Here is a 16,907-nt window from a genome sequence, read left to right on the forward strand (position 1 = left end):
CGCAGTCAAACTCTTTCGCATAATCAAAAGCAGAAGTAGATGGGTTTCTGGACCTCTCTTGCTTTTTCGATGATCCAGCGAAGGATGACAATTTGGTCTCTAGTGCCTCTGCCCTTGCGAAACCCAGCTTGCACGTCTGGAAGTTCTCGATCCACATACTGCTGCAGCCTACCTTGGAGGACTTTCAACATCACCTTGCTAGCATGCGAAATAAGCGCGATCGTGCGATAGTTGGAACAATCTTTGGCACTGCCTTTCTTTGGAATGGGGATGTAAACTGACCTCCTACAATCCTGTGGCCACTGCAGGGCTGTCCAAATCTTCTGACATAATGTATGCAGAATGCTAATAGCGTCATGGTTGAGGTTTTGAAGCAACTCAGCTAGAATGCCATCACTTCCGCTGGCTTTCTTCTTAGCAAGACTGGCTAAGGCCCATTCAACTTCACTCTTCAGGATGCCCGGCTCGAGATCAGTGATCACAACCGTCTTATGTTGGGTTTGCACATTCGGGTCCTTCTTGTACAGTTCTTCTGTGCATTCCTGCCACCTCTTCTTTATCTCTGCGGCTTCAGTGAGGTCCTTGCCTTGTTTGTCCTTTATCATGCCCAGCTTAGCACATAAGCTTCCTTTGATATCTTTGATTGCAGAGCTCTTGTGTTCCTTAATTGGCTGTCGTCCTCAACTGCTTGGCACTGTATGTTCAGGAAGGCATTCTTATCTCTCCTTGCTATTTTCTGAAAATCCGCATTGAGAACATTGTATCTTTCTCTTTCCCCCATAACTTTTGCCATCCTCCTTTCCTCAGCTATTTGCAAATCCTCTTCAGATAACCAGTTTGCTTTCTTGCATTTCTTTTGCTTTGGAACTACCTTAGTAGCAACTTCTTGTATTATGTCACGAACATCAGACCACATCTCTTCGGGCTCTTTGCCTTCTAGATCTAATTCTTGAAATCGATTCCTCACTTCCACAGGATATTCTAATGGAACTTGATCCAGATTATACCTGAAAGGCCTTCTAGTTTTCTGCGTTTTCCTCAATCGAAGCTTAATCTTGGCAACAAGAAGCTGATGATCGGTGCCACAATCGGCCCTGGCCTTGTTTTTACTGCTTGTGTAGCGCTTCTCCATCTCTGCCGGCAAATAATATAATCGATCTGATTCCTGTACAGACCGTCCGGTGAAGTCCATGTGTACAGGCGCCTCTTGTGCTGTTGCAAATGAGTATTCGCTATGGTCAGGTTGTTTTCTTGACAAAACTCTACTAGCCTCTGCCCAGCTTCATTTGGCTCACCAAGACCGAACTTGCCTGTAATTCCGGATATTTCTTCACTCCCTACCTTAGCATTCCAATCTCCTATGAGAAAAACGACGTCTGATGATGGGGTGCGGTCTAAAAGGCATTGTAGGTCCGCATAAAATCTCTCAACGTCAGCTTCTTCAGCAGTAGTGGTCGGTGCATAGACTTGGATAACTGTTATGTTGAAAGGGTGACCTTGGATCCGAAGTGAAATCATTCGGTCGTTTTTGGGGTTGTACCCTAGCACTGCTTTGCCCATTCTTCTGTTTGCTATGAGAGCGACCCCATTCCTTCTCTTCGATTCGTGCCCACAATAAAAGACATAATGGTCGCCGGAGTTACATTCTCCCATTCCGGTCCACTTGAGCTCGCTGATACCCAAGATATCAATGTTCAATCTGTCCATTTCTCGCTTGACGATATCCAGTTTACCTTGCGTCATAGATCTTACATTCCATGTTGCTATGTGATACATCTCCTTGCAACATCGGACTTTCCGGTCGCTTCCCGACACATCCACAACTGAGCGTCCTTTTGGCTTTAGCCCAGCCGCTTCATTCGTCCTGGAGCTACTAGGAGTCGCCTTTTTTTCATCCCAGTAACATGTTGGACGCCTTCCAACCTGGGGGGCTCATCTTCGGCGCCATATCATTAATGGTATTGTGACTGGCCATAGGGTTTTCTTGGCAGGAAATACTGGAGTGGGTTGCCATTACCTTCTCCAGTGGATCACATTTTGTCAGAACTCTCTGCCGTGACCTGTCTATCTTGGGTGGCCCTACACAGCAGAGCTCACGAATTCATCGAGTTTCGCAAGCCCCTCCGCCACGACAAGGCAGTGATCCATGAAGGGGATTACATAGCTACTTCTTCCCTAGAAGTAGCTATGTCTATTTTTCCCGCGCAATTTAGGCAAGATTCATTTACTTCATATGAGGTAATGCTACTTGTCCAATAAAACGGGTCAGGGTGCATGTTTTGAAACATTCTAAACTGTGTTTTTTATTGCGTTCCTGCACAGCAGGCCACACAAGCTAAGAAAGTGACGCCGCGCACTCCGAAAAGGAATGTGCCGGGAGAAGTGGGTTTTGGGCTCTCTGTGCCATTTGGAAGTGTATGCATGGCTGAATATGGCTCGTAACAAGGATGATAGAAATACAGGCTTTTCAGAAATACGAGCAGGGGGCGGCAGAAAGGGGGGGGGATGAGGTTAAGAAGTTCGCAGGGGTCAAGTGGATGCAGCTAGCACAGAACCGGGTAAAGTGGAGAAATATGGGAGACGCCTTCGCCCTGCAATGAGTATAGTCAGGCGGCGGCGGCGGCGGCGGCGGCGGCGGCGGCGGCGGCGGCGGCGGCGGCGGCGGCGGCGGCGGCGGCGGCGGCGGCGGCGGCGGCGGCGGCGGCGGCGGCGGCGGCGGCGGCGGCGGCGGCGGCGGCGGCGCTGCTGCTGCTGCTGCTGCTGCTGCTGCTGCTGCTGCTGCTGCTGCTGCTGCTGCTGCTGCTGCTGCTGCTGCTGCTGCTGCTGCTGCTGCTGCTGCTGCTGCTGCTGCTGCTGCTGCTGCTGCTGCTGCTGCTGCTGCTGCTGCTGCTGCTGCTGCTGCTGCTGCTGCTGCTGCTGCTGCTGCTGCTGCTGCTGCTGCTGCTGCTGCTGCTGCTGCTGCTGCTGCTGCTGCTGCTGCTGCTGCTGCTGCTGCTGCTGCTGCTGCTGCTGCTGCTGCTGCTGCTGCTGCTGCTGCTGCTGCTGCTGCTGCTGCTGCTGCTGCTGCTGCTGCTGCTGCTGCTGCTGCTGCTGCTGCTGCTGCTGCTGCTGCTGCTGCTGCTGCTGCTGCTGCTGCTGCTGCTGCTGCTGCTGCTGCTGCTGCTGCTGCTGCTGCTGCTGCTGCTGCTGCTGCTGCTGCTGCTGCTGCTGCTGCTGCTGCTGCTGCTGCTGCTGCTGCTGATGATGATGATGATGATGATGATGATGATGATGATGATGATGAAAATCTGCTGCTCCATTGACGCAGGGTAAATCCTTTGGAGCATCATGTTATGTCATCCGGAAGACAGGCCATTAAGTGGAAAAGCACTCGAGCTTTATGGCAGTCAGCTCCAACAAACCAGCCTCCCAAACGCCCGCCAATGCGCCTCCAGGAAAGCGTGTATAAAGAATGACTTTAAATGAACCAATTTCAGTATACCCTTCGCCGTGGTGCAGTGATTAGGGCGCTAGACTGTTGTGCTTGAGGGTGCGGGATCGAAACCCAGCCGCGGCGGCCATTTTTGGATGAAGACGAAAAGCAAGACGCCCGTGTGCTGTGCGAAGTCAGTACACTTTAAAAAAAAAAACACGTGATCCAAAATTCCGGAACCCTCCACTGCGGCGTTTCTCATCTCCTGAGTCGTTATGGGACTTTCAACCCGATAAAACCAAACCAAAAGGCAAAGTAAAAACCTCGTGATTATAGCTGTTTGAATTTTGTCTTGAAAGAAGAAAATGATGTTGATAAAACAGGGAGATCAGAAAAGCTAGAGCACTTACAGGGGAGAAGGGAGGGCAGAAAAAGCACCCAAAAGCCCCAGGTCACATGGACTGCTTTCTGGCAGTTTTGTCGCACCCTCCCCCCCCCCCCCCACACACACACACGCTGCAAAGCTCAACACGTGTAGTTGATGAGAAGCCTCATTCGCAGCCACGATGGTCATGGTGATGTAATAGGGGCCATTAGTGTGGCTCCAAGAGCATTCCTGGAAGTCCCACCTGGTGGACAAAGCAGGACCGATGGCATGTAACTTCAGTAGATTCACATAGGTGAGGATGCAGTGTACTGTCCACACCGTGTGGCTAAGAAACAGACCCCTTGGGATCCAAACATTTCAAAAAGGGCTTACGTAACCCACGCGCACGAGTTAGAACTTGCGCTGCAGGGACGCGACCGAATTGTTGGCATGTGTCTTCTGCAGCAGCTACGCAGTTGTTTCAGCGGAACTGCTGCTAATTGTGTGTCTGTGTATGAACGCTTTATTGTCTGGAAGAACCTTACGAGATAGAACATCCCCTCCTCCCTACCTGTCTCCGACATCGTGGGAACCTCCTACTGCATGTACTTTCCATAAGCCTTCAAACATCAGGAGCCAATCACGTGCCGTAAAAGATAAAAAATGGTTAATAAATAATGCCCCCCCCTCTCCTCCTCTCAGCATATTTACATCCTCCAGACGCCCCCAACAAGGATCCGACAGAACCGCGTACAGAAAACCCTCTTATCAGTAAAAATAAAATAATTATAGGAAGCGGTGCTCATATATAAAGAAAAAATCGTGATGGCAAACCAAGACATTTAACACAAAATGGGTACATCATGACGTAAGATCACCCATCAATGTTAATTTCATCAAAAACCTATCAGCGCCTCTCTTCCGCATTTCTGCCATGACGCCTAAGAAAAGCGGCTCGAAGTGCAACCAGCAGAGAGAGCAGGCAAGAACCGATAGCTATTTTTCTCCCCAGCTTAGTTATCTAGAGACATGTCACTACAGTTCAAGGCTCGTGTTTTTATTTGAAACACCGGCCTAACGGGGGATGTTATTTGCCCTTTCCGAATTTCCTAGCCTCGCACAGTGGTTTGATCACGGCCATTTCGAAGGGTGCTCCTTGGCTGTGGAATTTAACTGCAAGGTAAGCAATCCCACGTGTTCAACGACAACGAGGCCCTCCCCTACACAATCCGTCATATAGCCGATGTCGCACGTTAAACCCATATATGAATTTGATTTCTTCAATTTTTGTTGTGTAGAAGGATTCTGCGCACCCGTAACAGTGCAAATGACCACATTATGCTTTAGAGAAATGCTTGAACGTTTGAGAAACAAATGTTCACAGCACCTGTTTCTATAAATATTACATAATACACATAGTATATGTACACTGGTTGAACATTAGATTCATTAGATCCCCGTTTCATCTGTGCTGTCTTTCGAGCAAACTGGTTGTTTGTGACCAGAGGAGTAAAATAGCTTCCTACGTGCTTAACCATCGGTATTTAGTCAGGGAATAAAGTTACATATTTATAGTCTCCATAATAAGATGAACTTCATTTCTTTCAGGGGTAGTTTTATATCCGGCACCTGTATTGCAAGTAAACGACAAAACCGCCTTAAGTCACTGCTGAACAATAATTACAATGATGAAGAAATCTTCAGCTTTCAAAATTCCTTGTCAGACCATGACAGCGACCAAGCGCAGTTTTTACGATGTATTCGAAGCTACTGATTCGTAGCTTGCTCTTTAACGTTATTGAAAAATAATCGCTGATAGTCCTAAATTTTGTCTGTTACATGGTGAAATTTTGTTCTGTTACATGGTGAAATCTATTGTCGTTGAAAAATAAAACAATTATAGTACTAATTTACCATTTATAAACATCATACACATCAGAAATTCCCTATAGTGCTCTCAGTTAAAGGAAATCATTTAGTCATTTCACAGTGCAATACCAGATTATCTGCCGCACCAAGCATCCGCCTTGCTGTGAGCTCGGCAAAATCAATCCACTCACCATTCTACACGTGAGCAGTCAGCTTTCCTGTGCGGCGAGGTTTCCTGCACAGTGTCGGCATAATCTCGTTTTTAGGGAATACTTGTGCCTGGTTGTCTAGCCAGAGTTGATGTCCCCTCAGTCTACGGCAACCCGCCGGGCTGTACTCTGACAGTGCTGTATTTTGCTTGCTTAATCATCGAGTCAAGTACGATATAATGAACCAGGCTGCATCGATTAAATCTTAAGCACTGTAGGTCAGAGCACGAACCTTGTTCTCTGTGGGCTTTATTAAATCGTAGGCTACAGTCTACGATCTACTAAAATTGAACGAGCGGACAATACTGGAATTAAAGCTCATTCACGACAGACCAAAAACCTGCAAAGATGATCTGCGCGTGTTGAATGAGAAAATGTATACCTTCAAAGTCAACGCTTGTGCAGAAGACGTCAAGGCTGTACAAGAGTACGAGGCGACTGCCACACGGGCAATGAAGCTCCTCAGCCGCCACATCGAGGGTCTTAAGGCACCTACTCCCGCTGCCGACAGCCGTCGTTTTACGAAATCAGCAGATGAGCTCCGTGCAGCAGCTGCTTCGTCTAGAAATGCAGCTTTACCGGAAATTTTTGCTGAACCATCTTTCGCCTTAACCCCCGACTCCGTCATTGAACTTAGAGAGGCAAGTCATAATTTTGCCACCGTTTTCACGCCGATGTCCAATTTTCCTTTATTCGAGTCAACCCCAAAGGCATCAACGGGGGAAGCACAATTCGAGGCATCGCAGAAATTTTTTGATAGGAGTCATAATTTTAAGAGGGCCCAGAGTGATGTCGGCAGTCTGAGAGGAGCGCCTGCCTTACTGCGGCAAACACCTTTATGCGAGAGCCATTTCAATCAAGTGGAGGTCTCCCAGAGTAAAGAAAACATTGATTCACTTACACGAATCCAAAGGCGGAAGGTGCCGCTGTGGCGCAACAGTAGAACATACGCCTCGCATGCAAGAGGACCGAGGTTCAAATCCCGGTGCAGCGCAATTCTCCATCGGATTAAAAAAAAAAGATCCGCTTGTCGATGGAATTGCATAAACAGGTTTTGGGGTGCGATCTGATGCCGGTGAACACCCCCGCCAACGCACTCCCTCACTAGAACAGGAATTAGCCACCCTGGTGCAGTATTTGGCCGTAATCTCTCATCATTAGTTCTATAAAACAACGGCCCTCAGTCACTAGCGGCTGCGGAACAACTGACTACGGCGGCGGTCAGACCTGTGACGCAGCAGGGGATGCTAAGAATTCCTAGCTCCGCTGGACAAGCCGCCATTAGAAACTGACCCTGGCAACGCTTAACGCTAGAACCCTAGCTAGTGAAACTAGTTTAGCAGTGCTGTTAGAGGAACTAGAAGGTAAGAAATAGGATGTCATAGCAGTTAATGAGGCTGGGAGGCCGAGTGAGGCATATACTGTACAGAAGGATGGGAATGTACGGTGTTATCGAGGTTTTCCGGAGAGGCAACTAGGAGTAGGTTTCCTTGTCAGTAGGCATGTAATATAGAATAATTCTTTAGCATTACTAAGATGGTGGCAGGCATCGTATTTAGGCTTAATAAGCGGTATAAACTGAAGGTCGTACAGGCTTATGCACCTACATGTAGTATGATGACCAGGCAGCTGAAAGCTTCTACGAAGATATAGAATCGGCAATGCGAAAGGTAAAGACGCAGTATACTGTACTAATAGGCGACTTCAATGCCAAGGTAGGGAAAAAGCAGGCAGGAGACCACACAGTAGGGGACTATGGCTTTGGTTCTAGAAATAGCAGGGGGGAGTTACTAGTTGAGTTTGTAGAGCACAATAACTTAAGAATCATGAATACCTCCTTCAGCAAACGTAAGAACCGTAAATGGACATGGAAACGTCCTAACGGGGAGACTAACAATGAAATGGACTTCATACTGTGTTCAACCCCCGCCATTGTGCAAGATGTAGAAGTAATCGGAAACGTGCGATGCAGTAACCACAGAATGGTGAGGTCCCGAATAAGCTTAAATCTGAAGAAGGAACGCAACAGATTAGTAAGAAAAAAACTCATCAACATATTAGCGGTGAGGGGGAGGGCAGAAGAGTTCTGGATCTCGCTACAGAATAGATATCCAATCTAACCGAGGATGGCGACATTACCCTAGAAGCAATGAACAATAATTTCAAAGATATCATTACTGAGTGCGCTATAGAAGTAGGTGGTAGGATAGTTAGAGTGGATACCGATAAGCTGTCTAAAGAGACGAAATATTTGATTAAGAAACGCCGGAGTATAAAGCTTCCAATTCAACAGACCAGGTAGAATTGGACGAGATATCAAAGTTAATGAGTGCAAGGTGGCCGATATAAGGAAGTATAACATGGAGAAAATTCAACATGCTGTAAAGAACGAGGGAAGCCTTAAAGTGGTAAAGAAGAAATTGGGCATGGGCAAAAACCAGATGAATGCGATAAGGGACCAGGCGGGCAACGTCATCACGAATATGGACAAGATAGTCAAAGTAGCCGAGGTGTTCTATACAGATCTCTGCAGTAACCTAAGTAGTCATGACCGTAATGAGATTGGCGGTAGGGGAAAACAGTCAGACGTTCCACCAGTGACGAAGGACGAGGTCAAGAAAGCATTAGAAACTACGAAAAAGGGGAAATCAGCTGGATAGGATCAGGTAACTACAGATTTGTTGAAGGATGGGGGGATATCGTTCTAGAAAAACTGGCCACCCTGTACACACAGGGCTTGGTGTCATCGACGGTACCGAAACCATGGAAGAATGCAAACAGTATCCTCTTTCATAAAAAAGGGGACTTTAAGGACCTTAAAAATTACAGGCCAATCAGCTTACTGTCTGTTATGTAAAGGGTATTTACTAAGGCAATTGCTAATAGAATCAGGACAACATCAGACTGCAATCAAGCAAAGGATCAAGCAGGTTTGCAAAAAACGGTACTGTACTATCGATCATATTCATACCATCAACCAGGTGATAGAAAAATGCTCAGAATACAACCAGCCCTTATACATAGCATTCATTGATTACGAAAAAGCATTTGACTGAGTTGAAACCTTGGCGGTGATGCAGGCATTACGAAAACAGGAGGCAGACGAGCCGTACGTGAAAGTGCTGAAAGATATATACAGTGGCTGCACAGCAACCATAGTTCTGCATAAAGAAAGTAACAAAATTCCGATAAAGAACAGTGTTAGGCAAGGAGACACAATCTCCCCAGTGCTATTCACAGCTTGCTTAGAGGAAGTACTCAGAGACTTGGAATGAGACCAATTTGGGGATAAGGGTAGATGAAAAATACCTTAGTAATCTGCGATTTGCTGATGACATTGCCTTGCTAAGTAATTCGGGGGATGAACTGCAAATATTGATTGATGACCTAGACAGGAAAAGTAGAAAGGTAGGCTTGAAAATCAATATGCAAAAGACTAAGGTAATGTTCAACAGCCTCGGGAAGGAACAGCAGTTTACGCTAGGTAGCGAAGCACTGGAAGTAGTAGGCTATTATGTCTACTTAGGACAGGTTATAACTGCAGATCCGGAGCGTGAAAAAAAATAACAAGAAGAATATGATTGGGATGGAATGCGTTTGACAAGCACTCGCAGATTATGACTAGCAGCTTACCGATATCGCTCAAGAGGAAAGTATACAATAGTTGAATCTTACCTGTACTCACCTATGGGTCTGAAACGTGGAGGCTAACCAAGAGAGTTCTATTTAAGTTGAGAACAACCCAGATGGCTATAGAACGAAAAATAGTAGGGGTAACATTAAGAGATACGAAGCGTGCAGAGTGGATCAGAGAAATAACTCGTTACCGACATTCTAGTGGAAATTAGGAAGAAGAAATGGGCATGGGCAGGACATGTAGTGCGAAGAGAGGACAACAGATGGTCGCTTAGGGTAACAAACTGGATTCCAAGGGAAGGAAAGCGTAGCAGGGGGCGGCAGAAAGCTAGGTGGGCGGATGAGGTTACGAAGTTCGCCGGGGTCAAGTGGATGCAGCTAGCACAGAACCGGGTTATTTGGAGAAATATGGGAGCGGCTTCACCTTGCAGCGGGTGTAGTCAGGCTGATGATGATGATTGTTATTACTATGCTGATGATGATGAAATGCGAACAGAGGAATCTCGGCTTTCCACAAGCGAGATTGTTTTCGAACTTCTAACGGGAGACTTTAAAAGAGAGCACCATCATCGTCCTGTACCTGATTACATACCCTTGGAACGAGAATCCAAAAGAATCCAGAAGCAAACAATAGAGGAAGACGGAAGTGCGTTCAATGGCTCTGTGCAAGAGAAAGAATCAAAACAATGCCAACAGCAGAGAGCGTGGGAGAGAGAGAGAGACTGAGCGCCATGCTGCCACATCGACAAACGTAAGCAGAGCAGGGTATGAAACGCAGTGTAGAGGCGTCCTGGTGTCCTGCGCGTCTTCTAAAGTCTTGACACTAAATTTGCCCGTCTCATTCGAATAGGACACGCGCAGGCTGTCGAAAAGGCGATAATATATGTCATGTTCAGGCCCAAGTATCAGACCTGTGAGCGCCGTACAACGCAAAAAGCGTTCAAAGCGATGCTAGTAAATCTTAAAGACGGGTGGTTGCGTGCCTTCTTTACCTAAAATCCGCGCACCTTGTTTTTTTTTTTCTGCATGGTCGAAATTCATGGATATTTGTCGACTCTGTGCAATATTGCAACACTCTAAACAGTAAATCGCTAATGCATTGCATAAGGCACGTATTCGTCCCCAACAAACCTACCGTAAACTCGGAAGCAGACATACGCTGCGTGCGTTTCTGCGAGCGCCGCCAGCTGTCGATCCCACTGTCGGAGTGACGGTGGCGCCACCTCTCGGTAGATCTCGCGGCGAATATTAGTCGCAAGAACATCCTCTAGATGGCGCCAAAAAGTCAAATCCCATCTTAGGCTGTATACTTCGTCGAAAACAATCAAAACGAGTGATTTAAAAAAAAACGCGATCGTGCGCTCGGAGGCTTAACTAAACATTCTATGCGTAAGGAGCCTGTATCACAAAAGCTTTTATTCTGAATGCAGTATTTAAAAGAGGTTGTTTCCACTTCAGAGCTATTCCTATGAGCTAACCCTTACAGGCTTGTATTGAGCAGGAACACCTGTATATACTTGAACATACGAACGACTTGTGGAAGTACATATAGCAGGATTGAAACAATACCTCTCCGTGTGGGCTCGGCTCCAACCCAGGAAGCGTTTCTTTCCAAAATATTCTTTTACAAACTCGCATGGTCGACCTCGAATGGCTTGCTTGCCTGTGAAACGTTTTATTGTAATGAGGACGCGAGCCTGCGAAGAAGAACGCCGGCCTCAGTTGGTCAGGAGCAGTCCCATCCCTCGCCGCCGCAAGTGCCTGCCGCCTCGCGAGTACGGCGGACCAGGCGCTTTTGGGACCGACCGACGAGCACCTGAGGTGGAAGGCCCTCTAAGTGGGGGTGGTGGGATGAGAAGAAAGTGGGGGCTTGATTACAGTGTGGGCATTCGGAATATTTGGCTGTGGCGAAAGGTGCGTCGGACAGACTCCATCAATAGTTTTAAATGTACGTAACGTACCCGGTGCGTTTTTGTTCGGGATACGTCGGAAAAGCCGTACGGATCCGGGAAATATCTTTCAGGGGTACGGCGGATGAACCCGATCGATGGTGTTCACGTCCGACGGACACATGTTTTATTTTTTCTCCGGGATACGTCGGAAAATTCGGGCGGATTCAAAATCACCGGATATGTAATTGTAGCAGCAAAGAAAGGATGACATGTAGACTTCGCATGATGATAGCTTTACGTGAGTTGGACCGCGGCAGATTGGCATTGCAAGGCCAAAGCGCAAGCGCATACGTAATCGATGTCGATATGACGGCCAGACCGTGGCCTGCACGCCCTCTGATTTGGTCCGTTATCCTGTGGATTATCGTCTACGACGGTGGTTATGTAGTTTTAGTTCTTCAACGTTTCCTCACTTCCATCTATGATGATATGCACCACGTCACGCGTTGCTTCCTGCTGCTGCTTTGCGGTGCTGCAAGTTGTATACGTACAAGCGGCACTGAAAAAGCTGCTGGGTACCGCCCGCGTGTTAGCATCGCGTCTTTTTTGTTCACTGTGTAACATAGCGCACGCCACCTGGGAGTTGTGGAGAGAAATAAAGAAACGCGCTTGCTGCTCATCCCGACAGAGGGGGCAAGGACAGTCGAAAGGGAAGCAAAAATATAGAAAGGACGAAAGGAAACAGACCAATCTAAACTAGAAAAAGGCAGAAAAAGCTATTCCTAAAAACACATCTACAGGAATAGATGGAATTCCGATCAAGCGGATTAATGAACTCGGTCCAAAAAGTAAGGAAACGTTGTTAAAAGCTCTGGAAACAGTCATAACGAATCAGCAAATTCCGGACAGCTGGCGGCAGAGTAAAATGAATTTGATTTATAAAACGAAAAGAGACTGGATGCACATAAATTCCTACAGGCCGATTTCCATAGCATCTGTTATGTACAGGTTAGCCATGCAGGCGGTGAAATTAAAGGTGCAAGCATGGATAGAAAGTAACAAGATACTCGGAAAACTTCAGAACGGCTTTAGAAATGGTAGGCGCTTAGATGATAGCCTGTTCGTGCTTGCACAATGCATCGAAATATCTATAGTGGAAAATAGACTTTTGTAATTGGCCTTCCTGGACATAAACGAGGCGTACGACAACGTAAGCAGGGAACTCCTGTGGAAAATATTAAAAGAAGAAGGTATCGGTTATGAGATAATAGAGTTCCTAGAGGAAATATACCGGGATAACAAAGTAGAAATTACGTGGGAAGGGATAAGAAGTACGGAGGATGTCAAAGCATGCAAAGGATTAAAACAAGGCTGTCCATCACCGGCGCTGTTCATGCTTTATATGATAAGCCTGGAACGGAGGATACAGGACAGTAACCTAGGTTTTAACCTGTCATATAGATTAGGTGGAAAGCGGTAGAGCAGCGCCTCCCCGGTTTGATGTATGCAGACGATATTGTGCTGCTAGCCGAGAGTCTGGAAGAATTGCAAACTCTAGTTCAGTATTGCGGAGACGAAGGGGACGCTCTAGGCTTCAGTTTCAGCGCAGTTAAGTTGGTTCTGATGATTTTCAGCGGCTCAACTGACCAGAGTCTTAAAATACAAGGCCATGAAATACCTAAAGTAGCAGAATATAAATATCTGGGGGTATGGGTAAACGAAGGATTGGCATACATTGAAAAGCATGAGCCATCACTTAAGGCTAGAGGGTGAAGGAATGCCGGGATAATGAAGCCCAAGGCATTGTGGGGATACAATAGGTATGAGGTTTTGAGGGGTATTTGGAAAGGAATTATGGTGCCCGGACTTATTTTCTGAAATGCGGTTTTGTGCCTAAAATCAGAGGTACAGTCGACATTAGAAATAAACCAGAGATCCGTTGGACGATTACCACTAGGTGCCCACGGCAAAACTACAAATGAGGCGGTACAGGGAGATATGGGCTGGGCATCTTTCGAAGTACGGGAAGCTCAGAGTAAAATATTATATGAGGAACGCCTGAGGGAATTGGACAGTAACAGATGGGCAGCTAAAGTATTTAAATACCTGTACTTAAAAAGCGTGGACTCACAATGGAGAAAAAGAACTAGGAAACTAACTAGTAAGTATGCTAGTCACAAGGACGGAGAAATAAAGAGCATTAAGCAGCAGGTGAAAAAGACAGAAGGTAAAAATTGGATAAATGCGATGGAAATGAAACAGTGCGGAATTATACTGTAAGTGGAAAATGCAGATCAGGAAGATTTCTTTGGTAACTCAAGAGGCGGTGCTCTACTTTTCGAAGCTAGATCAGGGTGCTTTAGAATACGCAGCTACAAAAAGAAATTTAACAATGGAGATGACACATGTGCTGTATGTGGAAACTCCAGTGAAACAATTCACCATATTATACTCGAATGTAATGGTATCCATCCGTAAGTTGATGCAGGCGCAATCACTGTCCCTGACACTCTGGGGTTTAGAGATACCAGTGACCGGGTGAATAAACCGGCGGTGGAAACTAGCAAAAAACGACTGGAAGATTGGTTGCTTAAAAGCGGAGAAGTGACATAATGGTAGTAATGTAGGAACAAAAATTTATTAAGTAGAATGATGGTTTAATTAACCATTCTAAATCAATAATTAAGATATATGGAGAAAAATAAGCATGATAGCTAATGCTACCACCCCGTTTCATTGGGGACGCTCCTATATTCCATCCATCCATAGAGCACCGATGCGCGCTCTAGACAAGGCTGCTCACCACTGTATTGTATCTTGTACTGGCAGCCACCCAAGAATAGCGCCCACCATTGAATTCGCGCAGCACCCATCAGCGGCGTCTGGCGGTCAGGCCTGAGCAGTCCCAGCAGTGATTGATGGTCGGTCACCAGGGTAAACTGCCGACCCAGAAGAAAGTCATGAAAGTGAGAAACGCCAAAGATGAGGGCTGCTTCTCGCTCTAGCTGCGAGTAGTTTTTCTCTGCTTTTGTTAGTGTTCTTGAACGGAACCCAATTGGCGTGTGCTTATTTCCTATCGAATGAAAGAGCACTACACCCACACCATACGGAGATGCGTCAGAATGCACAAGAATTTGTGCATTCTTCAGGTTTTGTTTAGCTCACTCGAGCGCCGACTGCTGCAGCTGTAGCCACTCCCAACGGGTTATTTTTTCCATGAACCGATATAACCGGCTGAGCACAGTCGACGTATTAGGCAGAAACCTTACATGGTACGTGAGCATACCAAGGAACGTACGCAGCTCGCTCACGTTACTTGGGCGCGGGGCTTGTGTAATGACGCCTACGTTCTTTTCGATAGGGTGCAGGCCTTTCCGTTCGATACGATACCCGAGGTTAAGTCACTGAAGGCTGCCGGAACTTGAATTTGTCAACCCTAAGCTTGAAATCGTGCTCCCAGAATCGTTCCAACACTTTCTTGAACCGCGCTTCCTTGTCCCATTTGCCTTCCGACACTAACACGTCGTCGAGGTACTGAAAAACCAAGATTTCTACGGGGCAATAACCTCATAAAATCTCATTTAATCGCATAGACTCTCATACGGCGCACATAATTATCATAAAATACCGCACATAATTTATAATAATATACAAGAAACTATGAAGCATTAGCAGTTATGTGCGACTTGTATGTGATTTCTTATGTGAATTGAGTGCGACTGTGTGAAAAAATGTGAGGTTATTGCCTCATACATATTTTTTTGGGACGCCTGGTAACCCGCCGAGTAAAGCGTGCATCTTTCTTTGAAATATAGCTAGTGCAGAAGCTATACCAAACGGAAGTATGTTGCAAAGAAAGTCTGCGATGCGTGTTATGGTACCAAGTGCTCGTGATGCTTCGTCAAGGGGCACTTGGTTATACGCGTCCTTCAACACCAAGTTGCTGAAGTATTCACCTCCATTTAAGTTTGCGAACATGTCCTCGACCACGGAAGTGGGTAAGTCTCTATAGCACATGCAGGGCTAAAGCGTGACTTTAATGTCTCCGCATACTTTTACGGTGCCATCTTTCTTCAGGACAACTCTGAATGTATCACAGGTTGTAAGACCCCTTGGGACATTAAGCGATCGATTTCACGAGAGACCTTATCGCGGAGGGCGTAAGGAAGTGATCTCACCTTACCGAATTTTGGTGTCGCCATCTCCTTGAGCTGTAGGTTTTCTGGCGGTCCCTTGATGAGCCCGTGGGCTGTCGAAAAGTCATCGAGCAATCTGTTCGCCATTGTGTTCGCTTGGAGTGTTTCCTGTTGTCGAATCCGGAGCAGTGAGTTCTTTCATCGGAATACTCGTCTTTTTGAGTGCCGCAATCAGATCGAGGCCGCACAGGCTCGGTCCTGAACAGTCACGCACAATAAGTAGACAGGTTACCGACACATTTTTGGATCACACCAGAAGTTCGAGTTCACCAAACACCGGCAGTTGTCCCGCGTAACACAACTTCACATGTGGCGATTTCAAGCATGGCCACTGCGCTCTGTGTTGACTGGCACATCGGGGAGCCTGGGTCCACTTCCATGTCCAGATTTATTTCCCCCCCGCCGAAATGAATGGCGAAACGGTGGTTACAAGGTGTCTTTTTTTGCAGAAATTAACGTCTAGACGAGTGCCTCACCCTTGTTCTGGTTGCTATAGACACGGTTTCAATCGTCAATGCCTTGACACTCGTGATTCGCCAGCAGCATTTCATCTGTTCTGGCCCCGTAGCATTGATTCGCCAAACGCCCACTTTGCCCGCAGCTGAAACACCGTGCGTTAGCCCAGCGGCAGGCGTTATCACCGCGCTTCGCGTTTCCATATCGTCCGCACTCTCGCCGCTGGTATGGTTATCTCGCGACGAAGAGCGATGACTGGCTTGCCTTTATATCACCGTCGATGGTTCTGCACTAACATCGTTTGCATCGTTCTCGGCTGTTTCTGCTGCTATTGCCAGCGCTTCGGCCTCCTCCGGCGTCGTCTTTCTTCGCCAGTAACTGCTTGCATAGGTTAGTTGAGCTTACACCGCGAAATATTCTATTCCTCAGCATTCGGTCTAGCTTAGTGCCAAAGTTGCAGTCGTCTGCTGTGCGCCGTAGTTCGACCAGAAATGTGTGCACTGCCTCACCCTTTTCTTGGGAACGGGTGAAAAAATTATAGCTCTCCGCTATCACGTGACGCTTCGGATCGTAGTTGCTGTTTAACGCTGCGACTACTTCATCATTAGCGAGGGAATTCGGTGTCCGAGGTGCAATCCGTCCCGCTAACACTTGCACCGTCTCCTTGCTGAGTGCTGCCGCAAGCAAGGCCCGCTGCTGTTTTAATGCGACAGCGTTAAGGGCCCCGTGTCGCAGAAAAGTCGGTGTCGTCGTCGGCGGCCGCCGTCCCGCGTCGTCCGGCGTTGGCCGTGAGCGAAAACTCCCAGAAGCATTAACAAATAAAAACGTGTAGAGAAAATTGCCGACCTGAGAAATCGAACGTGGGCCTCC

This window comes from Amblyomma maculatum, chromosome 10 (assembly GCF_055883805.1).
Source record: "Amblyomma maculatum isolate TAMU_Amacu chromosome 10, ASM5588380v1, whole genome shotgun sequence".
NCBI lineage: Eukaryota > Metazoa > Arthropoda > Arachnida > Ixodida > Ixodidae > Amblyomma > Amblyomma maculatum.